The sequence below is a fragment of the Lycium barbarum genome, chromosome 5, assembly GCF_019175385.1.
Source record: "Lycium barbarum isolate Lr01 chromosome 5, ASM1917538v2, whole genome shotgun sequence".
In the NCBI taxonomy this organism is placed as follows: Eukaryota; Viridiplantae; Streptophyta; class Magnoliopsida; order Solanales; family Solanaceae; genus Lycium; species Lycium barbarum.
Window position 1 is genome coordinate 36,564,192 of NC_083341.1, and position 26,273 is coordinate 36,590,464.

Sequence of the window (26,273 nt, forward strand, 5' to 3'; positions counted from 1 at the left end):
GTAGCTAAATTTTTTTTTGGAAATTGATAATAATATTATTGTAGATATTGGGGAGCCTGAGACTTGTGTCGGGATTTGTTGGCAAGCGATCGAGATTTGGTAGTGAACGATCGAGGTATGTAAAGCTTATCGTTCTTCCTTTTGGCATGACCCCTAAAAATAAATGAATGGCATATATGTATGTTCTAAAGAAAATTCTACTCTTAGAGCCACTAGGATGGCCTATGCCTTTGATTTCCATAAACTATTCCATATGACTTGTCACATACTTATGATGTTTGAAGTATTAGTCGATACGTTTCCGGATATGGTTTGAAAAATATTCGATATGGCCTAAGTTTGGATATGTATATTTAGGATATGTGCATATGATTCTAAGACTCTGTTCGAAGTACCCTATTATGTTATTTGAAAGTTCCTCAATATGAATGATGCTAAATTTTCAGAAAATGACCTATGATGTGTTTTCGAAAGTTTTGTAATTTGGAAGTCCGTAACTTTTGTATATTAATTTCCGATGGACTAGATGCCTACCTTGAGCCTTTTAATATCAGTATGTATATGTATTTATCCCTCGAGTCTTGGAATTTATTTAAATATGTTTATGCATATGGTTTCCGCACTACTCCGCTCGTGCCTACTACTATGATATTGTTCGCCGGATCCCGGGCCGGTTTTGTGATCGTGCGCACTATGTGATATTCGGCAGTATGATGTGTTACGGTTCCCGAGGCCTCGCCATAGGGTCGGGTTCCGCATATATACGGCGTTATGATGTGATATGATATATGACACGTTTTGGCGTTGTGATACGTTATGATGATATGATGTGTTCGGGGTTTGTACGGAGATCTGAAACTTTCTGGAGTATGATGTGTTGTGGCGCCAGCGTCGGAGTGGCGACCACGTTCCTGAGCCTTATGCACGATTTTTATTTGCATGATATATATATATATATATATATATATATATGTGTGTGTGTGTGTGTGTCTTCTGCACAGATTTTGATATATTCTTCGGTATCCATATTCTGCACTGCTCACTTTGGTTATGATTTTGACTTCATTATTTCATGCTTTACATACTCAGTACATATTTCGTACTGACCCCCTTTCTTCGGGGGCTGCGTTTCATGCCTGCAGGTACGGACGTTCATTTTGGTGATCCCCCAGTATAGGATACATACTCTGCCACTTGGATTAGTCCTTTTGATTCGGAGCTCATACTTTTGGTACATATCTTCTGCTATGCACATTCTGTATTTATATGACTATTTGGGTACGGCGGGCCCCTGTCCCGTCATATGTTCTGTTATGTTTTGTAGAGGCCTGTAGTCATGTATGTGGGTCATGGGTCATGTTTGTTCGTTTGTGATTATGATTTCGTCTTAGTGCGGCCCCGTTTACTATTATGGCCAAAACAGCCCATTTGTCTATATATGTGTGTATATCTGGCGATATGTATTCCGCCAATCTATCGGATTTGGATATGATGTTTTTGTACGGGCGACTGCTTAAGATGATACTTGTTTTCAGCATTTGCTTAAATGACGTATGTTCAGTTTGAATAAAATTTTGATATGTCGATCTGGTACGTAAGTCTGTTTGAGTGTCCAAATAGGGCACCAGTCGCGGCCCACGGGGCTGGGTCGTGACAGAAGTGGTATCAGAGCGGTTTGTCCTCGGAATGTCTACAGGCCGTGTCTAGTAGAGTCTTGTTTATCGGTGTGTTGTGCACCACATCTATAAACAGGAGGCTACAGGGCATTTAGGGTGTTACCTTTCTTTGAATCTTAGATCGTGCGATAGAGCTGTGCTGTTAGGATGACTCTTTTCTGACCGGCTGTTATATTTTTTTCCAGTGATGCCTCCAAAGAAGGCGACAGCTGCCCAGAAGGGCAAAGCAGTGGCAGGAGAGACCAGCCAGGCACGGAGAGCTACTCGGACTCGCACTCAGACTACGTCTGATACTTCGTCGCAGTCAGCGGGCTCTGCTATGCCATCATCATCAGAGGAACCTGGAGCAACTCCACCATCAGCCCCAGAGACTCTAACGCCCGAGCCTCCATCTCCTCAGCCAGGGGCGGAGGACAGGGCGATGAGAGAGGCCGTGCAGTTATTGACGACACTAGTAGCTGGTCAGGCTCGCAGACGCGGGCTAGGAGGTGATGATATGGACAGACATGATAGTCTGAGGGTTCGGGATTTCTTGACTTGTGGTCCCCCAGAGTTTTACGGGAAAAAGCCCGATGAGGACCCCCAGGATTTCATCCGACAGATGTAGCGCTCGTTGAGACTGGCCAGGGCTTCTGAGACCGAGTCTATCGAGTTAGCTTCACACAGATTGCGAGATGTTGCGATCAATTGGTACGAGTCATGGGAGTTCTCCAGAGGTGAGGATGCTCCACCGGCCGTATGGGATGAGTTTGTAGCCGCCTTTCTCAGCCACTTTTTGCCCCCAGAGTTGCGACGGGCGAGAGTTGATAGATTTTTGCAGCTGCGGCAGAGAGGAAGGAGTGTCTGAGAGTACAGCTTGGAGTTTGATTCTCTAGCTAGATATGCACCTACCATAGTAGCTGAGATACCTGATCGGATGCACCGGTACGTGATAGGATTGGATCGCTATTTGATTGACAGCTGTATGGCGATGGCATCACAGACGGGTATGGACATTGCCCGGTTACAGGCTTATGCGCAAGGGATGGAAGACCGACATCGAGAGGACCAGTCGGGTAGAGATCGTGACAGGAGGCCGCCCAAGCGGGCCAGGTCAGCTGGGTATTCTGGAGAGTCTCGAGGCGGGCAGCCTCAGCAGCAGCGGTCTAGTAGATATCCTCCTCCGTCAGGCCGGAGTACACAGTATACGGGTAGACGGGTTGGCAGTACAGGGTATTCTGGAGCAGGCCAGAGTTCCAGAGCTTCTGGTTCTCAGACGAGCAGAGGTCCTAGTCAGTCTAGGCCACCCCTACCCTGGTGTTCTTATTATGGGAGGTCGCACCCAGGAGAGTGCTATAGAGCTACAGGTGCCTGTTTTTCTTGCGGCCGCCAGGGCCAAATTATGAGAGACTGTCCGTTGGCGGGTGGTTCTGGTGGTGCAGCTCAACCGACGAGATCAGCTGCTGGTTCGTCTTCTACTCCTTCAGCTATGCGCCCTGCGGGGCGGGGTATTCCAGCACCGGCGGGCCGCGGTAGAGGCCGTGGCAGAGTTTCTGATTCTAGCGGTCCTTCGAACCGCATATATGCATTGGCTAGCCGACAGGATCAGGAGGCGTCGCCAAATGTTGTCACAGGTACATTATTGGTTTTCTCTCGAGCTGTATATGCATTGATTGATCCAGGGTGTACTTTATCGTATATTTCTCCCCTAGTCGCTAACAAAATTGGGATAACACCTGAACCTATAGAACCGTTCGAGGTAGCTACGCCGGTTGGGGATTCTATTATAGCGAGGCAGATATATAGAGATTGTTGTGTAATTATATGTGGTCGTTGCACTAAAGCTGATTTGGTTGAATTAGATATGATGGAATTTGATGTTATTATGGGTATGGACTGGTTAGCCTCCTGTTATACTAATGTTGATTGCCAGAATAAGGTAGTTCACTTCCAGTTTCCAAGGAAACCGGTTATAGAATGGGCAGGAAATACAGCATCGCCGAGAGGTAAGTTTATTTCATACCTCAAGGCTAAGAAGATGATCCAGAAAGGGTATATCTATCATTTTGTTCGAGTGCATGATACTAAAGCAGAAACACCTACTCTTCAGTCAATTCCGATTGTTAATGAATTTCCAGATGTGTTTCCGGACGATCTTCCAGGTCTTCCCCCTGAGCGGGAGATAGATTTCACGATAGATGTGTTGCCAGACACTCAGCCTATATCTATCCCTCCTTACAGAATGGCACCTGCAGAATTGAAAGAGTTGAAAGAGCAGCTGAAGGATCTATTAGAAAAAGGCTTCATCAGACCCAGTACGTCTCCCTGGGGAGCGCCAGTATTGTTTGTAAGAAAGAAAGACGGGTCGCTGCGAATGTGTATTGATTACAAATAGCTGAATAAGGTGACTATCAAGAATAAATATCCCCTTCCCCGGATTGACGATTTATTTGATCAGTTGCAGAGTGCTAAATATTTTTCGAAGATAGATTTACGTTCGAGCTATCATCAGGTGCGGGTACGAAAGGCAGATATTCCGAAGACTGCGTTCAGGACCCGGTATGGGCATTACGAGTTCAGAGTGATGTATTTTGGGCTAACTAATGCTCCGGCGGTGTTTATGGATTTGATAAATCGGGTATTCAGGCCGTTCCTCGACATGTTCGTGATTGTGTTTATTGATGATATTCTAGTTTATTCGCGATCAGCAGAGGAACATTCAGATCATCTGAGGACCTTACTTAGTACACTGCGGCAACAGAATTATATGCTAAATTCTCCAAATGTGAATTCTGGTTAACCTCAGTGGCATTCTTGGGACATATCGTTGGAGCAGATGGTATTCGGGTCGATACACAGAAGATCGAGGCTGTACAGAATTGGCCTAGGCCCACGACACCGACTGAGGTACACAGTTTTCTGGGATTGGCTGGATATTACAGAAGATTTGTGGAGAATTTTGCTTCTATTGCGGCTCCATTAACAAAGTTAACTCATAAGGCAGCAAAATTTCAGTGGACCGATGATTGTGAACGCAGCTTCCAGTTGCTGAAGGAAAAATTAATTACAGCCCCAGTTCTAGCTCTTCCAGAGGGATCAGATGGGTATGTTATTTATTGTGATGCTTCTGGTATTGGGATAGGTTGTGTATTAATGCAGCACAGTCGAGTTATAGCCTATGCTTCCCGGCAGCTCAGACCGCATGAGAGAAATTATCCCACCCATGATCTGGAATTAGCCGCGGTGATTCATGCTTTGAAAATATAGCGGCATTATTTATATGGGGTCCATGTTGATATCTATACGGACCACAAAAGCCTTCAGTACATTTTTAAGCAAAAGGAGTTGAATTTGCGGCAAAGACGATGGCTTGAATTATTGAAAGATTATGACGTCGATATTCTGTATCATCCTGGAAAAGCTAATGTTGTGGCAGATGCACTTAGCCGCAAATCTATGGGCATTTTGACCGACGTGCAGCCAGAGAAGAAGGAATTAGTTCGTGAAATTCATCAGTTAGCTAGCCTTGGAGTTCGTTTGGCCGATTCTGGAGATATTGGGGTTTCTCTCCGAGAGGTTGTCGAATCATCGATTACGGAAGAGGTAAAACGACGCCAGTTCGAGGATCCTATCTTGGTGCGGTATAGAGATATGGCCCTTAATAAGGAAAAGACTCGGTTTGAAATATCACCTGATGGGGCATTGCTATATAGTGGCCGGTTGTGTGTGCCTGACGTTGCAGGGCTACGACGACAGATTATGGGAGAGGTACATTATGCTCGGTATTCTGTTCATCCTGGATCCACAAAAATGTACCACGATCTCAGATGCTTATATTGGTGGGATGGTATGAAGAGAGATATTGCAGAGTTCGTTGCTCAGTGCCCGAATTGCCAGCAAGTTAAGATCGAGCATCAAAAGCCCGGCGGGTTATTGCAGGAGATGGGAATCCCAGCTTGGAAATGGGAAATAATTAATATAGATTTCATTACAGGTTTACCGCGCACTCCACGTAGGTATGATTCTATTTGGGTTATTGTTGATAGACTGACGAAATCAGCCCATTTTCTTCCGGTCAGGACTACTTATTTGGCTGAGGATTATGCCAGATTGTATATTAAAGAGATAGTAAGGCTTCATGGAGTTCCTATATCTATTATCACCGACGGAGGTGCTCAGTTTACAGCAAATTTCTGGAGGTCATTTCAGGAGGGATTAGGGACTCAGGTAAGTCTTAGTACAACATTCCATCCTCAGTCCGACGGACAGGCCGAGCGTACTATTCAGACGCTGGAACATATGCTACGGGCCTGTGTTATTGATTTCAGAGGTAGTTGGGAGGATCATTTGCCGCTTATTGAATTTGCCTACAATAATAGTTATCATTCCAGTATCCAGACGGCACCGTATGAAGCCTTATATGGTAGAAAGTGCAGATCTCCAATTGGTTGGTTCGATGTGGGTGAAACAAAGTTGATCGGGCCTGATATGATCCAGCAAGCAGTCGATAAGGTAAAACTCATTCGGGAACGGTTATTAGCAGCTCAGAGTCGACAGAAATCATATGCAGATAAACGACGTCGATCGTTAGAGTTCCAGGTTGGTGACTGGGTATTTCTGAAAGTGTCACCTATGAAAGGTGTGATGAGATTTGGCAGAAAAGGAAAGCTCAGTCCGAGATATATTGGTCCTTATCAGATTATTCGGAAGATAGGCGAGGTTGCCTACGAGCTAGACTTACCATCCGATCTGGAGGCAGTACATCCGGTATTTCATGTGTCAATGCTCCGTAAGTGTATTGGAGATCCTTCCAGAGTATTCCCCATAGAGGATATTCAGGTAACGGAGGAATTGTCCTACGAAGAACAACCTGTAGCTATTCTGGATCGTCAGGTGAGGATACTGCGCACCAAAGATGTACCCTCTGTCAAGTTCTTGTGGCGAAATAATAACAGAGAAGAAATGACCTGGGGAGCGGAGGAAGAGATGATGAAGAAGTACCCTCACCTGTTTCCTATGCCTTTAGGTAATCTAAATTTCGTATTTGGTTATGTTGATTAATGAATGATTTATATGTGCTGCCTATATAAAGAACCTCCCCCAAAATGTTTATAAGACCTATAGGGCTAATTTAACATTCGAGGACGAATGTTCTAAAGGGGGGGAGAATGTTATATCCCGTATTTTCGCATGTTCGGAAAAATTCGAAATAATTTTTGACTTGTAAGAAATAATGCCATAATTTGATTTCTATTTAATATATGTGTGTTGACCATGAAATGTTGATGTGAAAATATCGAGGAAGGCTAAGGGCAAAAAAAAAATGAAATTTCCGAAATTAGTTTCGGTAATTACAAAAATAGGGCCAATAACTAAATGGGCTAGAAAGAAAAAAAAAAAGAAACAAAGGCCCAAAAATTATAGGGGTGGCCGGCCAACTACATGGACCAAACCCATAAGTGAATTAAAATCCATGTATATTAAAAGAAAAGGGGACCATTTGTTCTTCAACTTGGTAGAACTTTGAAGAAAGAAAATTTGAGAGCTCAAAACAAAAGGGGGGCCATTCAGCCGTGAGAGAGAAGAGAAAAAAAAAATTGTTGAGCTCAAATCTTTGGTTCAAACTCATCTCCTTTGAATTTCTATTAAGTTGGAAACCCTCTTCAATGTGATACAAAGTTGGAAGCAAAAGAGTACTTTTTTTTTTACAAAGAGGGAATTTGGAAAAAGGTAAGAATTTTACTCTTTTTATCTTGGAAGAATTTTATATATATGTTGTAGTATATGGAAGTGAATGTAAAGTATGAGAATTTTGTGTTATGGGTATATGTGTGTGTGGCCGAAAATGGTGGTGGATGGAGAGGAATGATCAAATTTTATTTATTATGTTAAATTGTGTTGTGATGGCCTTGTGATATAAATGGAGGAACATTAGTTCAAGTTGGTATGAAAAATTGGTTGTTAATTTGTTCTAGGAAATTTTGTGATTTTATTATAGTTTATGTAATTATGGAAATGGAAATTTTTAAAGTGTAAATTGTGGTTGTTGTTGATGAAATGGGACGATGGAAAATGTGTTGTGAATGTTGTGTCGAAGGTTGGAGACTTCGGATGAATTCTAGTCTTGGTGGGATTTTTGTATATTTTGTAAAATGGTATGAAATTCTTTTGAATTGCACTTGAATGGTCTTGAGTTGGTAATGGATGTGTAAGTGTCGATATTGGTTTGAAAAATTCGTAGTTGAATTGAATGTCGATGAATTATGTTGAAAGGAAGGTTACTAGTGTTGGAATGCATTTTAAATCGGTTTTTGATGTTATTGGTTTGGTTGTTGGTATTGTTGGTATTGTTGGTATGGTTGTTGACGAATTTAGCCGAGTTTAATTCTCGGGGATGTGTAATTTACAGGGGAGGTGCTGCCGAAATTTCGGTAGACAAATACTAATTAGAATTAAAAATTCTAAGTACTAGTAGCTAATTTTTTTTTTGGAAATTGATAATAATATTATTGTAGATATTGGAGAGCCCGAGACTTGAGTCGAGATTTGTTGGCAAGCGATCGAGATTTGGTAGTGAGCGATCGCGATATGTAAAGCTTATCGTTCTTCCTTTTGGCATGACCCCTAAAAATAAATGAATGGCATATATGTATGTTCTATAGAAAATTCTACTCTTAGAGCCACTAGGATGGCCTATGCCTTTGATTTCCATAAACTATTCCATATGACTTGTCACATACTTATGATGTTTGAAGTATTAGTCGATACGTTTCCGGATATGGTTTGAAAAATATTCGATATGGCCTAAGTTTGGATATGTATATTTAGGATATGTGCATAGGATTCTAAGACTCTATTCGAAGTACCCTATTATGTTATTTGAAAGTTCCTCAATATGAATGATGCTAAATTTTCAGAAAATGACCTATGATGTGTTTTCGAAAGTTTTGTAATTTGGAAGTCCGTAACTTTTGTATATTAATTTCCGATGGACTAGATGCCTACCTTGAGCCTTTTAATATCAGTATGTATATGTATTTATCCCTCGAGGCTTGGAATTTATTTAAATATGTTTATGCATATGGTTTCCGCACTACTCCGCTCGTGGCTACTACTATGATATCGTTCGCCGGATTCCGGGCCGGTTTTGTGATCGTGCGCACTATGTGATATTCGGCAGTATGATGTGTTACGGTTCCCGAGGCCTCGCCATAGGGTCGGGTTCCGCATATATACGGCGTTATGATGTGATATGATATATGACACGTTTTGGCGTTGTGATACGTTATGATGATATGATGTGTTCGGGGTTTGTATGGAGATCTGAAACTTTCTGGAGTATGATGTGTTGTGGCGCCAGCGTCGGAGTGGCGACCACGTTCCTGAGCCTTATGCACGATTTTTATTTGCATGATATATATATATATATATATATATATATATATATATATATATATATATATATATATATATATATATATATATATATATATATATATATATATATATATGTGTGTGTGTGTGTGTGTGTGTGTGTGTGTGTGTGTGTGTGTGTGTCTTCTGCACAGATTTTGATATATTCTTCGGTATCCATATTTTGCACTCCTCACTTTGGTTATGATTTGGACTTCATTATTTCATGCTTTACATACTCAGTACATATTTCGTACTGACCCTCTTTCTTCGGGGGTTGCGTTTCATGCCTGCAGCTACGGACGTTCATTTTGGTGATCCCCCAGTATAGGATACATACTCTGCCACTTGGATTACTCCTTTTGACTCGGAGCTCATACTTTTGGTACATATCTTCTGCTATGCACATTCTGTATTTATATGACTATTTGGGTACGGCGGGGCCCTGTCCCGTCATATGTTCTGTTATGTTTTGTAGAGGCCTGTAGTCATGTATGTGGGTCATGGGTCATGTTTGTTCGTTTGTGATTATGATTTCGTCTTAGTGCGGCCCCGTTTACTATTATGGCCAAAACGGCCCATTTGTCTGTATATGTGTGTATATCTGGCGATGTGTATTCCGCCAATCTATCGGATTTGGACATGATGTTTTTGTACGGGCGACTGCTTAAGATGATACTTGTTTTCAGCATTTGCTTAAATGACGTATGTTCAGTTTGAATAAAATTTTGATATGTCGATCTGGTACGTAAGTCTGTTTGAGTGTCCAAATAGGGCACCAGTCGCGGCCCACGGGGCTGGGTCGTGACACCCAGCTCTAGCTCTAGCACCCTCAGTCCCTCCACCGGATGTCTTAGGCTAAAAGATTAGGGAGGCCGCTCAGTTGCTTAGCCAGTTAGTAGCTGCTCAGGCTCAGCGGCAAGATACAGGTCATAGTGACAGAGCTATCAGTGCCAGAGTCTGTGATTTCATTAGTTTGGACCCTCTAGAATTTTTTGGGTCAAAACCGGATGAGGACCCACAGAACATTGTAGATGAGATATTGAGGACATTGCGGGTAATGCATGCTTCAGATGTGGAGTCGGTAGAGTTAGCCTCTTATATATTGTGAGATGTAGTTGTTCATTGGTATAGTACATGGATATCTTATAGAGGGATAAATGCACCTCCACCGGTATGGCAAGAGTTTGTAGATCCTTTTCTCCGACACTATTTACCGCCAGAGGTTCGACAAGTTAGAGCTGATAGATTCCTAAACCTCAAACAAGGGAATATGAGTGCTCGGGAGTATAGCCTTCTTTTTAATTCCTTGGCTAGGTATGGTCCAGCTGTGGTAGCTGATATGGGAGATCACGTCTATCGGTTCGTGAATGGTTTGGGGCCACATTTGATCGATGATTGTTTAACGGCCTCGCTTCAGGAAGGTATGGATATTTCTCGCATTCAGGCCCATGCCCATAATATGGAAGAACGATAGCAACAGTGGAGGAGTGAGGGTGAGTACGATAGGAGCTATAGTAAGAGGGCCAGATCTTCAGGTGCGGTCAGTGAGTATGATGGGAGTCAGAGGCAGCATTATTCCAGATGCTTAGGTCACTCAGTAGCTAGTGCACCTCTATGGTTTGTAGGCAAGAGATTTGATCACCCTATTTATTCTGGAGCAGGCCAGAGTTCCAGAGCTTCGAGTTCCCAGTTTAGGGGTGATTCAAGTCAGATGAGGCCACCTTTATCACGGTGCACTCACTGTGGTAGGCTAAATTCGGGACAGTTCCACCTAGGTTCAGATGCTTGTTACGCCTGCGATCAGACAGGCCATATGATGCGCAACTGTCTGTTGAGAGGTGGCAGAGGTATGGTTCAACCCAAGGGATCAGCAACTGGTTCTTCATCATCGGTGCGCCCTTTAGGGAAGATCTCGCAGATACTGGCAGGCTGTGGTAGAGGTAGAGGGGGAGCATCTAGCTCAAGCGGTCCTCAGAACCATATCTATGCACTAGCTGGGCGACAGGATCTTGAGTCTTTGCCTGATGTAGTTACAGGTATATTATCAGTATCTTCTCATGGCGTATATGCATTTATTGATCCAGGGTCTACATTGTCATATGTTACTCCCTATATTGCTGGTCGAATTGGAGTGAAACCTGAGTCGATTAAACCTTTTGAGGTGTCTACACCCGTTGGTGACCTTGTTATAGCTAGTCGGGTGTATAGAAATTGTGTGGTTATAGTTTGTGAGATATAATTGAGCTAAATATGGTAGATTTTGATGTCATTATGGGTATGGATTGGTTGGCTTCTTGTTATGTCAATGTTGATTGTAGAACGAAGATGGTTCGTTTTCAGTTTCCGGGAGAACCAGATCTAGAGTGGAAGGGTAATACAACATCTCTGAGAGGTAGGTTTATTTCCTATCTCAAGAGAAGAAAGATGATTGCTAAAGGTTGTATTTACCATTTAGTCCGAGTTCGAGCTACAGAAGCAAATCTGCTGAATCTTCAGTCTGTTCTAGTAGTTAATGAGTTTTCGGATGTATTTCCGGATAGCATCCAGGTCATCCACAAGAACGGGAGATTGATTTTGCCATTGATGTTCTACCAGATAATAAGCCAAAATTTATTCCTCCTTATAGAATGGCTCCTGTAGAATTGAGGGAGTTAAAGGAGCAGTTGAAGGATGTTATATCCCGTGTTTTTGCATAATTGGAAATCGTGAAAATAATTAAGACTTGTATGTTATAAGAAGATAAATGGATTTTAGTCATTATGCCTATGTCGTTTATGAAAGTATTGGTGCTAAGACATCGGGGAAGGCCGAGGGCAAATTTGGAATTTCGGAAATTAGTTTCGGGAATTACAAAATGAGACTTCAACGAATTGGGCCAAGAAAATAATTTGATAAAAATTGGAGCCCAAGTACTAGGGGTGGCCGGCCAAAGGCTTGGCCCAAGCCCCATTTTAAGTGTTCATGTGATTATCACATGACCCTTAATCAAGTATATATTATTGTCCCCCTTTAGAATTTTCAAGAAAGATCAATCAAACAAAAAAAAAAGAAAGGAGAGCTCAAGAACACCCTTCGGCCGAACCTATTCCCCAACAACAAAAATTTTTCTAGCCTTTTGTTTTGATCATAAAAATCGTGTCCCTTTTGTAGTTGTAGCAAGTGCAAGACGCTCTTCAACGTGATACAATTTATTTGGCGAAAGGATCACGTTTGCAACAAGTCGGATTTTCAAGAAAAGGTAAGGATTTTGTCACTTTTGAGTTATGGAACTTGTATGAATGTTATAGTGATTAGAATTGCATGAAGATTATGGACTTTTGGTATGTATATGCATGGCGTGTATGTGTGTGTGTGAAAGGTGTAGTGGCCGTGAGCTATGTGGTGTGGAAGGCAAGGTGAATTTGATTTTGTTTAGTTTGTTAGTTGCGTCGTTGTGGCATTTATGATGTAAATGAATGTTTAATGAGTTGAATTGGCATTGAAAATGGTTGCGGGTTCTTATGGGAAAGTATATGATTTTTGTATATTCTTGTATAATTATGAAAGTAAGACTTTAAATGTGAATTATGGTTGTTGCTAATGAATGTGGGATGAAACAATGAGAGTTAGTATGTTCGTCGTAGTTGTTGACGTTTCGGATGAAATATAGAAAGTGACGAATCCCTTGGACTTAAGTATATTGCCCGAAACATTATTGGAATGTGTTTGAATAACTTTGAACGAGTAAATGAGTATGTTAATGTGGATGTTAATTTTATGTTGTGAGGTTTGGATGAAAGTTGTTAATTTGTGTAGAAAGGATGAATGTTGACATTGGAGCGATTTTGCTATAATTTATGATGTTGTGATATTCTGGGTTTTTGTTGTTGATGTATATTGAGCCGAGCTAAGTCTCGGGGATGTTATATATATAGGGGAAATGCTGCCAAAATTTCGGTAGACAAAAATGAAGTTAAGGGAATTCTTAAGTTTTGAAATCTCTAATTGGTAACTTTGACCATTTGCAGATTCTGGAGGAAACGGGATCTGAGTTTTGGGTGAGCATAAGACGCTTATAAGGTATGTAAGGCTCCCCACTCCTTCTTTTGGCATGTCTTAGTATGTTAGGTTGATATCGGAACCCCGGGAGCGATTCTGCTCCTCGAAATCCGAATTAGAGAATGGCTACTATTCATTCAATTCTATTGAAGCTTAAAGACCCTATTTAAGCTAGATAGTAACCAAACGTCTGAAACTTATGCAAACGTAGTCAGATTACTTCAAAACCTTTATGTATGATCCCATAGACCCCAAATGTCCATGATTTATGTCCGCCACCTCGACTTGACCCGAGGTGAGCCCGCTAACCCCGAGATGCCTTCGTTTGCTCTATTAGGCTCTCTTTTCGTAAAATTTTGATAAAGGACCTTTGATTATGAAATTGTCTTCTATAAAATAATGTTTCGATTAACACAATATGATAAACTATAATTTTGGGTTATACGTACCATTTCGGGAACACTTTTGTGAAATGAACTCCGTATTAACTAATTGTTCGACTATTTCGACTAAGGATTTGACTTGTGACTTTATCAAATTCCAAAGAATATTTTGACATAAAAATTGCATCGTTTGCTCACGACTCCGGTCGTGCCCTTATTATGATTCGTTCACCGGTTCCCGGGACGGTTGTGATTCGTGCGCACTATGATAAATTCGGCCGTATGCTGTGTTACGGTTCCCGAGGCCTCGCCATAGGGCCGGGTTCCGTTTGGTGTTATGCTGTGATATGGCTGGTGATATGTATGATGATATATGTGCTCGGGGATGTACGGAGATTTGAACCTTCTGGAGTTATGCTGTGTGTGGCACCAGCGTCGGAGTGGTGACCACGTTCTTGAGCCTTGCATGATTTTATTTGCATTATATATATAGATATGTTTGATACAAATTTTGATATATCATTCAGTGCTTCCCTTTTGTATCTTGTTTGCTTTCAGTTATGGCCTATAATTCTGTACTCTATGCTTTACATACTCAGTACATCTTTCGTACTGACCCCCTTTCTTCGGGGGCTACGTTTCATGCCCGCAGGTACAGATATTGGTGATCCACCACTGTAGGTTCCACTTTCAGCTATTTCGGAGTACTCCCCTTTTATTCGGAATCCACTTTTGGTACATACATCTTTTTCTATGTATATGTTTCTGTATATTTGAATTAGGGTTGAATTTGATAATTGAATATGCGAATCGGTCTGGGTGCCCAAGTAGGGTGCCAGTCGCGGCCCACGGGGCTGGGTCGTGACAAAGGATTTGCTCGAGAAGGGCTTTATCATGCCTAGTTCATCGCCATAGGGAGCACCGGTGTTATTTGTAAGAAATAAAGATGGCTTCTTACGGATGTGTATTGACTAAAGGCAGTTGAATAAGGTGACGATCAAGAACAAGTATCCCCTTCCAAGAATTGATGATTTTTTTGACCAGTTGGAGGGCGCCAAATGGTTCTCAAAGATAGACTTGATATCGGGGTACCACCAGGTGAGAGTTAGGGAGAAAGACATTCGGAAGATGGCCTTCAGAACCAGATATGGTCATTTTGAGTTTCGGGTAATGTTGTTCGGGTTGACTAATGCACCGACAGTATTCATGGATTTGATGAATAGTGTGTTTAGGCCTTTCCTAGATTCATTTGTAATTGTGTTCACTGATGATATTCTGGCATATTCTCGATCCGAGGCAGAGCATACAGATTATTTACGTGTTGTCCTTAGAATTCTTCAGTCCCGGAAGTTATACACAAAGTTCTCAAAATGTGAGTTCTTGTTGAATTCCGTGACTTTTCTAGGGTATATTATTTCAGCTGATGGTATTCGGGTAGATACCCAAATGATCGAAGCTGTGAAGACTTGGCCAAGACCTACAACACCTACAAAAGTTTGTAGTTTTTTGGGTTTGGCAGGTTATTACAGAAGATTTGTAGAAGGTTTTTCTTCCATATCTACACCACTAATGAAGCTGACTCAGAAAGCAGCTAAATTTCAATGGACGGATGCTTATAAGCGCAGTTTTCAAGAGTTGAAGAACACATTGACTTCGGCCCCAGTTCTGACACTCCCAGAAGGATCGGAGGGCTATGCTGTCTATTATGATGCCTCAGGCATTGGACTATGTTGTGTGTGATGCAGCACGATAAAGTTATTGCTTATGCTTCAAGGCAGATGCGGAAACATGAGAAAAACTACCTGACCCATGATCTAGAATTGCCCGCGGCAATTCATACACTGAAGATGTGGAGGCATTATTTGTGTGGTGTTCATGTTGGTATCTATACAGATCATAAGAATCTCCAGCATATTTTCAAACAGAAGAAGTTGAATCTATGACGAAGACGATGATTGGAGCTATTGAGGGATTATGATGTGAGTATCTTATACCATCCTGGAAAGGCAAATGTAGTAGTTGATGCTCTTAGCCATAAATACATGGGCAGTTTATGTGATATTCAGCCAGAGAAGAGGGAGCTAGCTCATGAGCTTCAATAACTAGCTAGCCTAGGAGTTCGCTTGATGGACTCAGGCAATACGGAAGTCACTATTTAGGATTCAGCTGTCTCATCCTTAGTCATTGAGGTGAAAGAGCGCCAGTATGAAGATCCCACGTTAATTCATTATAGAGATAACTCCCCTCAGAAGAAAAAATCACTATTTGGAATTTCGACAGATGGAGTTCTTAGATATCCAGACAGATTATGTATTCCCGATGTTACAGGGTTACGTCGCCAGATTTTGAGGGAAGCCCATTGTTCCCGTTATTCTGTTCATCCTGGAGCGACAAAGATGTATCTTGATATTAAGTCAATTTATTGGTGGAATGGAATGAAGAAAGACATAGCAGAATTCGTAGCTCAATGCCCTAACCGTCAGTAGGTAAAGATACAGCATCAGAAGCTTGGAGGATTGCTACAAGCTATGGAGATTCCAACTTGAAAATAGGAAGTAATTAATATGGATTTCATTACAGGCTTGCCTTTTTCTTAGCGTAAGTATGATTCTATATGGGTAATTGTGGATAGACTCACAAAGTCAGCTTATTTTCTGCCTGTTAGAACTACGTACTCAGCTGAAGTTTATGCAAAGCTTTGCAACAAGGAGATAGTACAACTCCATGTTGTTCCGGTAGCCATCATCTCCGACAGAGGCGCGCAATTTACATCTAATTTCTGGAAGTCTTTCCAAGATGGTTTGGGGACTGAGGTGAGTCTTAGCACAACATTTCACCCCCAGACTGATGGAAAAGCTGAGCACACTATTCAGACCCTCGAAGATATGTTGAGAGCATATGTGTTAGACTTCGGGGGCAGCTGGATGATCATTTTCCACTTATTGAGTTTGCATATAACAATAGTTATCATTCCAGTATCCAGTTTGCCCCGTATGAAGCTTTATATGGCCGCAAGTGCAGATCACCAATTGGATGGTTCAAAGTGGGAGAGACTAAATTAATAGGGACAAAATTGATTTAGCAAGCAGTGGAGAAAGTTAAGCTTATTCAGGACCAATTATTGACAACCCAAAGTTGACAAAAGTCCTATATGGACAATCGCCAACGAGACTTAGAGTTCCAAGTTGATGACTGGGTATTCTTGCAGGTATCACCTATGAAAGGTGTGATGATATTTGGTAATAAGGATAAGCTTAGTACTCGGTATATTGGGCCTGACAAGATCGTATGCAAAGTGGTCCAAGTAGCCTATGAGTTAGATTTACCTTCAGACTTGGAGGCAGTTCACCCAGTTTTCCATGTATCAATGCTTCGTAAGTGTATTGAACTTCCTTCCAGAGTTGTACTTGCAGATGATGTTCAGGTTACCGAGCAATTATCTTATGAAGAGGTTCCTATTGCTATCCTAGGTAGACAAGTTCGGAGACTAAGGACCAAAGATGTAACATCAGTTAAAGTCTTATGGAGAAACATGAATAAGGAAGAAGTGACTTGGGAAGCTGAAGAAAACATGAAGTCCAGGTATCCACACTTGTTTCCATTGCCAGAGGACGTTCAGACAGAGACACCATTGTCTTCAGGTGCTTAATACTTTCTTTTTGGGATTTCTTGGTCATGTGGTGCCATTATTGATGTTGTTGTTTTATCCCTGTGAGGCATTTTATATTTTGGGTTGTTGTGACAGGATGGCAGTGGTACAATTACAGGGGAAACTCTTGCAAAATTTTTGTAAAATCCCTCAGAGTTTAGCATTTGGGGATGAATGTTCCTAAGGGGGAAAGAGTGTTATAACCCGTATTTTATACGTTGAGTTTCACCATAAGATAGCCAACGTGAAGTTATTAAGTGAGGTTGTTATTAAAGTTACAAAAGATTCTACCTGGTTACTCCACATATGCGGGAGTTTGAGTTGTGTATAGCAAGTATCGGAAGATTGGAGGCGAAATAAACCAGAAAAATCTGAGTGTTGCAGCAGAGCAACTCGAAGGTCAAGTCGACGGGTCATCAACCTACCCGTTGAAAAACTCTAAGAGATTCAGGGGCTTCCGCAGGTCGGCGGCGGCGAGTCGACGGACCGTCGACCCTGCCGTGAAACCGCAGGCGGTGGAATATTTTCTCACACCTGTAAATAAGAAGGGCCATGACTTGGATCATTTAATTCACCAAAAATCAAAATCCTCAGAACCCTTCAAGTTCTCTCTACAGTCTTTACTCATCCATACACTTCCTAAGCAAATTCAAGTGGAAATCAAGCTTTGGGACCCTAAATTAGTAATGGGTGATGATGGTCTTTGCTCCTAGTTAACTTTTATGGTGGTTTTGGGTTAAAACAAGGTTGGGGAGCTAGGGTTCTTCAAGATTGAGGTATGCTCTCTGTTTATTTCTTGTATTGAGTTGATTTGGAGGTTAGTAAGTCATAAAAGTGAAGGAAATTGTGGTAGGAAAGGTCATGGACATTGTGTTATAATTATTGGTTGTGAATGAAATTTGCAAGGAAGTTTTTGATTGGTTTAGGTGTAAATTGTATATAATTTTCTAAATATGGAATTGTTAATGTTGTTGTTGTTGTTGTTGGGAGTTGATTTGGAATTTAGCGGATGTCGATAAAATAGGGGAAGTGCTGCCCAAATTCCGCTAGCCCATTAGTTACTTTAGTTTGAACTTATGAGATTTCCAAGACATAATCTTAGTATAAATCCTCTTGAATGTAGATTTGCGAGCTTGGGAGAAGAATGTTAAGTAGTTAAGGAGACGTAAAGGTATGTTAAGGCTAATCCTTTCTTTCTTAAGGCATGATTCCTTTATTGGGAACCTATACACGAAATCCATGGTAATCTTATTCCTAAAAATGCTGGAAATTCTTGATTCTCAAGGTTCTTATGATATTATTGCTAAGTGTTCTCAATGATGATGATGATTTCATTTCTAGAGATACCAAAGCTGTCACACCCCACCCTTGGTAAGGCGTGATTGGCACCTGACACCTTACGGAAACCGAGCGAACCAACTTATAACTTGTATTATCTATGTCTCGAATGAAAAAATAAGGCTAAGGCTAGATATGAAGGTAATATCATGTATAAATATATGTCCAATTGACCCACAATGCCAATATAATGACCGACAGAACATAATGAAGCTATACATAGGAACTGTCTGCAAAGCCTCTATGAACATGACTGAAGTATACAAGTCGGGACAGGGCCCCTGACCTGCCCTGAACAAAAATCATACAAACATATATACATCCAGACTCGGCAACTATCCAGGAAGAAGTGGAGCTCACCAATCATAACTGTTACCTGAAGGCAGTGTACGAAAGAAGATCCTCGTCTTTTCTATCTACACCTGCGGGCATGAATGCAGTGTCCACAAGAAAGGACGTCAGTACGAACGATGTACTGAGTACGTAAGGCATGAATAACAACATAATAGGAAATATAGAACATAACATGAAATAAAAATAACCTGTATATTTGATTGCCTCATAAGGCGGATACCATCATGCCTAACTTTCTTTTTAAAAAAACATTCCTCATGTATATATATACAAATAATAGTGATGCGGAATGTGCAGCCCGATCTATAAATAAATAATAGCGCTGCGGAATGTGCAGCCAGATCCATAAATATTTTATATTGCTGCAGAATGTGCAGCCCGATCCATACATCAAATCATCATCTTGCATGTATATTGCCGCGGAACGAACGGCCAGATCTATTTATCCCATATATCCCGCGTCCAGGCATCCCGTGTCCGGGATGATATTCAGCTCATCAGGTGTCTATACGTATATAACGCCACACCTTTCCCCTTACCCCATATGTACATATAAATATATATATATCACATACATATATAACATAAGTAGCATGCATGAGAGCCCAAGTAAAAGTTATCACTTTATCGGAGTAACGTAAGGTCGATAGCCTCCGATTTATATTATGGAACAATTATCATCGCTTTACCTCACCTTGAAGGAACAATGATTATAAGGTGAGATAAAACACAATGAGTGGAATCAAGAAAATCATGAAATAAGCTCAGTAATCTCATCTTAGCATTAAAATCACAGGCTTTGAAATTTCTAGAATTAAAATCAACATCATCATGCTCATCATAGAAAAAAATCTCATCTTTAGTATCATAAGAAGCTTTTGAGAATCATGAACTTATAACTCTTGGAAGTAATAAGGTTATGGAAACATATATGGAATCATAACATAGGAATCATGCCTTTTGATTGAAAGGGACTAGCCTTACCATATACCTGTTCAGCCTCCAATTATCTACACTTATTCGTCCGAGCTCGCAAGTCTACATTTATGAGGATTCACACAATCGTTAGACTCATCGTAGTATATTTGTGCTAAGTTTTCAAGTCAAACTATTGTATATCCTGCTGAAAATCGTGCAGCATCTCCTATGTTTGTATGCCTAGCCCGGAATCTCAATTCAGCAACCAACAACAACAACAAAAATACCAACATCAATAACAACATTTCCAACACCAATATGTACCATAAAACAGCCCACACGTTGTTTTTCAACTTCCATAACTAACCAACTTACTACATAATTATTTAATGACTTTCTCTCCGAGAATAAGCTTTAAATAATACCAAAAGAGAAAGATTCATACCTTACTCTTGTTGAAGTAGCAATATCCCCGATATCGCTTTGAATCCACATCAAAATCCACCGCAAAACAAGACTACAATCACAACTACAGGCTATCCGGACTTAAACTAATATTTTGTCACTTGAAACTTGCTCATTTTTTTTATATTCTCACACCCTCAACTATTTTTTTGGAATTTTCTAGGAAAATCTGATAAAAAAAAGGGGTTATTACCCTTTATAAGGGTCAAATTCGGGCCGGGTCACTGTAGCAGTTCACTGTAGCAATTCGGTTAATGTAGTAGTACTGTAGCATGCGTTTCTGCTCTGTCAGCTGAACCTGTAACGTCCATAATTATCTACTCCGATGTCCTATCGATGAGCGGTTTGTTGCGTTGGAAACTAGACTCGACGAGCTTCATTTTAGGCTTTTGAAATACCTTAAAACACTTCATATGCTAAGCGATATTCTTCCCTCAAGTTGGACCAAAATCTTCTCACGAAACTTTACCCGTCCTTTCTCCAAAGTCGTACTACTCCATTTCTTCCACTCATTTCCTTATAAAACCTTCCGGTATACCTTATATACATCCTTAAATCATTAAATATACTTAATAATGCTTGCTCCTTGTATTCCAAAGTGGTTTTACTTAACCCTAACTCAACGTACTTATGTTTCAAATTTGATAAATGTTTTTCGAAGATACGGGGTGTAACATCCTTCCCCCCATAAAAACATTCATCCTCGAATGTTGTAGTTTACAACCCATAACATCTCCGTTGGTTCGTTGCCTTCGTCTTAGAATCCGATCATCGTATCTTTATACTATACGTTGGTCAGTTTCTTCCCGCGCTCTTAACTCTTTCATTGGACTCATCTATGCACTCCATCACCTCTTTGTTCTTATGTACATAATCAGATATCAACTCGTATCCCGTGCTCGCTCAGTTTCCTTTATCATGCCATAATCGCTCGTCGTCTTGCAAGTACTCTGATAATCATGGCATTTTTTCGTCCTTGTCTCCCTGCTAATGGGTAGCTCCCGGCTACAACGCTCTTTGTGTTCGTCACCCTTTCCATTGTTCTCTGTGAAATTATTTTGAAGACCTTTCTCCCTCTCTTTATTACTCTTTGGAATATGCCGGGCCTGGAAATCATATCTCATGTCCGCATGAAGTATTTCTTAATCCATCATAATTCTTTTTTCATACCTGCTTGTGGTTTGCTTATCTTTAATTCATTTATGTTTCCTCTTAATACATTCTTGATATGCCATTACGTCCCTAGTCTTGGCCTTTTTAAGCTAACATCCTTCTTTCTTTGGACTTTTGACAATGCTACACCTCATTTTAGAATTAGATCTGCTCTTCCCCCCTTTTTAAGGTGTTCTTACACACTAATAACTCCCGAGTACCGGTAGTCATTGGCCAACCCTAATTATCTTCCAACTCGGTTGGTCTCTCATAATACTGGAGTTCTCTCATCGTATAGCTTGACTTATTTTTCTTTCTTCTAGTCGAGGGTTTTGCATTTAAATGAAGCGCTTATACATTACTGATCCACTCTCGCAGCCTTCTTTAAGGCCTTTCTACTTTCACCTTTTATGACTGAACATTTCCCGAATCAACGGGTTAATGGGAACATTGGAATCTATCAAAACACTTTACGGAGCGTTTGGTCACAATTTGCTCTTTTTATCTCTCATCTTTCTCCACAACTATTATCACTGAAATTCTTCTTATTCTGAGTTTCCGATTTCACTTTACGTCTACAATATATCATTGAGAGTTAATATGCTACACTCTTCCACTTCCACTATCAATCATTTTATTTACTTAGCTCACTTATCCAAAATTTTCCTTGGCTACTTATTTGCGTCCCACCTATGCGGTGTAGTTCTTCCAGTGTTCTGCCACTTCATGTTCGTATCATGAAATCCCTACATTATACTCTCTTCTTTCGACCCTGAAGTCCATGAAATATTCCTTTAAATGCGCAAATCCGTTCTATTCTTAAACTATCGTTTAGGAAGGCTCCTCCGTGTCTGAGGCAACCGTGTCAATATGACTACACATTTATCCCTTTATATACCTCTCGAGAGCTGGAAATCTCTTAGCATTATTGCAAGGCCTGATCATTCTTCCTCTTACTTTCCATCCTTATTGGTGATTACTATCCTTTAGTCCCACTTATCGAAGCCTGTTCTCTAACCCTACACATTTATCTTTTTTTTCCATACTACCACACTTTATTCCTTTCGCATGCCTACCTTAGAATCTCATTCAAATAGTCCCTTGCCTTGCCCATCGTCCCTCTTAGAAACTTCAATCTCCCTCGTTCCTTACACTTAAGACATTCTAATCCTTTTACTTTCTATATACTCACTTTCTAATCCTTTTACTTTCTATATACTCACTTTCTAATCCTTTTACTTTCTATATACTCACTTTCTTCCTTTTCCTTGTGTTATGACATTAGGACTTTCCAATTCTAACCTGTAGTGAAAATAGCATCAACTTACCTTGTAGCATTTTTACTTGAACTTCTCTACCCTATTCGATTAATGCCTTCAGTATATAGCAACGCCGGTTGCTGGGACACACATACCAATTTGGCGCGGTCACATATGGTATATCATACCTATACATATATGTGGTTACTAACCCCTCACTTACAAAGTATCTCCAAATACTATTCGAACGCATCCTAATTCTAGAGCTGTGATGCACTTTCTTTCTCGCCACCGATATAGTCCGCCTTGTCCTTCGCGACCTCTTGAGGTTTCCAACCACTCCGCATACTCTAATTTCCCTTAGGCTACTCTAGCTTCTCATCTATCCCTTATATTTGAATTTGTAAGACTTTTAGTACACTTCCTAGGGGGGTCACCCATCCTAGTATTACTCTCACCCCAACACGCTTAACGTTGGAGTGCTAATGGGATCCGGTGCGTTAGTGATGGTATGACCGCATCCACCCTACTGCGTGACCTTTATCACATAACCTAGAACAAGCTGAAATTCTAACGAATTCCGATAAATTCTCATAGTGCATCTCCCTCCAGATTAAAATGATTCCTTACTCTTCTGACGAAGCAAATGCTATTTTACCTTTTGAACTCCCGATGACAAGCCATCAATCAACACACACAACTTCTTTCCATTCCTAAATTTTAAGATTCTTTGTAGCGGTAAAACTTCTTAGCCGCAGCTGTCAATAAGTACTTTGGTTATAGGTCCCTTCAAAACTTCCATTTTTCAACTATCAATGGTATACTGAAGTAGTTGTACGCAGATAAGAAGTTCCAATAAAAGACTCATATACCTGTAGCCGGCTTGTCCTCCTCTTGGTCTGAAGGGCTGTAGAGTGAAGTATCCTCCTCATCTTGCTTGCACCATTCTTTTAGCCATCTTATCATGGCGATTTTTTGTATGGTTCTATGTCATATACTCTCGCAATTGATAGAATTAGCGGCTTGAAATTTCACGAGGGTTCATTGTCACCAGCTCATTTCGACCAACGCAATATCCTTGAATCCTTTTTACCATTACTTACCTCTGTACTGTTTCCTTCAACGTTTGTCGTCTGCAATCTCTGTAATCCTAATATCATCATCCTCTTCCTTTATCAACACCATTCTTCCGCTGAAATCAGGAGTTAGTACAAGAAATTTCATTTCCTGTGACTTAGCTCTCCTACACGATCTAAGATGAGAAAATAAGGTCAATCATTCCTAAATGCCTTGGCGGCCTTCTGTTTATGAATATGGTCGGCTTCACACCCATAAACAAGACTCTGCTAGACACGGCTTGCAGACAACCCTAGGACAGAACTGCTCTGATACTAATTTGTCACACCGCACCCTTGGTAAGGCGTGATTGGCACTCGACACCTTACGAAAATTGAGCGAACCAATTTATAACTTGTATTCTCTATGTCACGAATAACAAAATAAGGCTAAGGCTAGACATGAACGTAATATCATGTATAAATATATGTCCAATGGACCCATGACGCTAATATAATGATTGACAGAACAAAACGAAGCTATACACAGGAACTGTCTGCAAAGACTCTATGAACATGACTGAAGTATACAAGTCAGGACAGGGCCCCCGACATGCCCTGAACAAAAATCATACAAACATATATACATCCAGACTCGACAGCGCTCTAGGAAGAAGTGGAGCTCTCCAATAATAACCGGTACCTGAAGGCAGCATACGATAAAAGATCCTCGTCTTGTCTATCTACACCTGCGGGCATGAACGCAACGTCCACAAGAAAGGACATCAGTACGAATGATGTATTGAGTACGTAAGGCATGAATAACAACATAATAAGAAATGTAGAACATAATATGAAATAAAAATAACATGTATACTTGATTACCTCATAAGGCGGATACCATGCATGCGTAGGTTTCTTTTTAAAAACACATTCCTCATATATATATACAAATAATAGTGCTGCGGAACATGCAGCCCGATCCATAAATAAATAATAGTGCTGCAGAACGTACAACCCGATCCATAAATATTTTATATTGCTGCGGAACGTGCAGCCCGATCCACATATCATATCATCATCTTGCATATAGATTGTCGCGGAACGAACGGCCCGATCTATTTATCCCATATATCCCGCGTCCGGGCATTCTGCGTCTAGGACGATATCCAGCTGATCAGGTGGCTATACGTATGTAACGCCTCAACTTTCCCCTTACCCCATATGTACATATAAATATATATATCACATACATATATAACATAAGTAGCATGCATGAGAGCCCAAGTAAAACTTATCACTTTATCGGAGTGACGTAAGGTCGGTAGTCTCCGATTTATATTAGGGAACAATTATCATCGCTTTACCTCACCTTAAAGGAACAATGGTTATAAGGTGAGATCAACAACAATGAATGGAATCTAGAAAATCATGAAATAAGCTCAGTAATCTCATCTTAGTATTAAAATCATAAGCTTTGAAATTTCTAGAATTAAAATCATCATCAACATGCTCATCATAGAAAAAAAATCTCATCTTTAGTATCATAAGAAGCTTTTAAGAATCATGAACTTCTAATTTTTGGAAGTAAGAAGGTTATGGAAACATATATGGAATCATAACATAGGAATCATGCCTTTTAAAAGAAAAGGACTAGCCTTACCATACTGTTTAGCCTCCAATTATCTACAGTTATTCGTCCGAGCTCGCAAGTCTACATTTAAGAGGATTCACACAATCGTTAGACTCATCGTAGTGTATTTGTGCTAAGTTTTCAAGTCAAACTATTTTATATCCTGCTAAAAATCGGGCAGCAACTCCCATGTTTATATGCCTAGCCCGGAATCTCAATTCAATCCTGCTAAAAAAGAGCAATTTTCAAGTGACGGAATATTAATACCAAAAGAGAAAGATCCATACCTTAATCTTGTTGAAGTAGCAATATCCCTGATATCCGCTTCGAATCCACGTCAAAATCCATCGTAAAACAAGAATACAATCACAACCACGCGCTATCCGAACCTAAACTAATATTCCGTCACTTGAAAATTGCTCTTTTTTTTTATATTCTCACACCCTCAACTATTTTTCTGGAATTTTCTAGGCAAATCTGATGAAAAAAAAAGGGGTTATTACACTTTATATAAGGGTCAAATTCGGGTCGGGTCAGTATATCAGTTTACTGTAGTAGTACTGTAGCAAGTCGGTTACTCGCATTTCTGCTGTGTCAGCCGAACTTGTAACGTCCATAGTTCTCCAGTCTGATGTCCTATCGACGAGCGGTTCATTGCGTTGGAAACTAGACTCGACAAACTTCATTTTAGGTTTTTGAAACACCTTAAAACACTTCATATGCTAAGAGATATTCTTCCCTCAAGTTGGACCAACATCTCCTCACGAAACTTTACCCGTCCTTTCTCCAAAGTCGTACTATTCCATTTCTTCCACTCATTTCCTTATAAAACATTCCGGTATACCTTTTATACATCATTCACTCATTAAATATACTTAATAATGCTTGCTCCTTATATTCCAAAGTGGTTTTACTTAACCCTAACTCAATGTACTTATGTTTCAAATTTGATAAATGC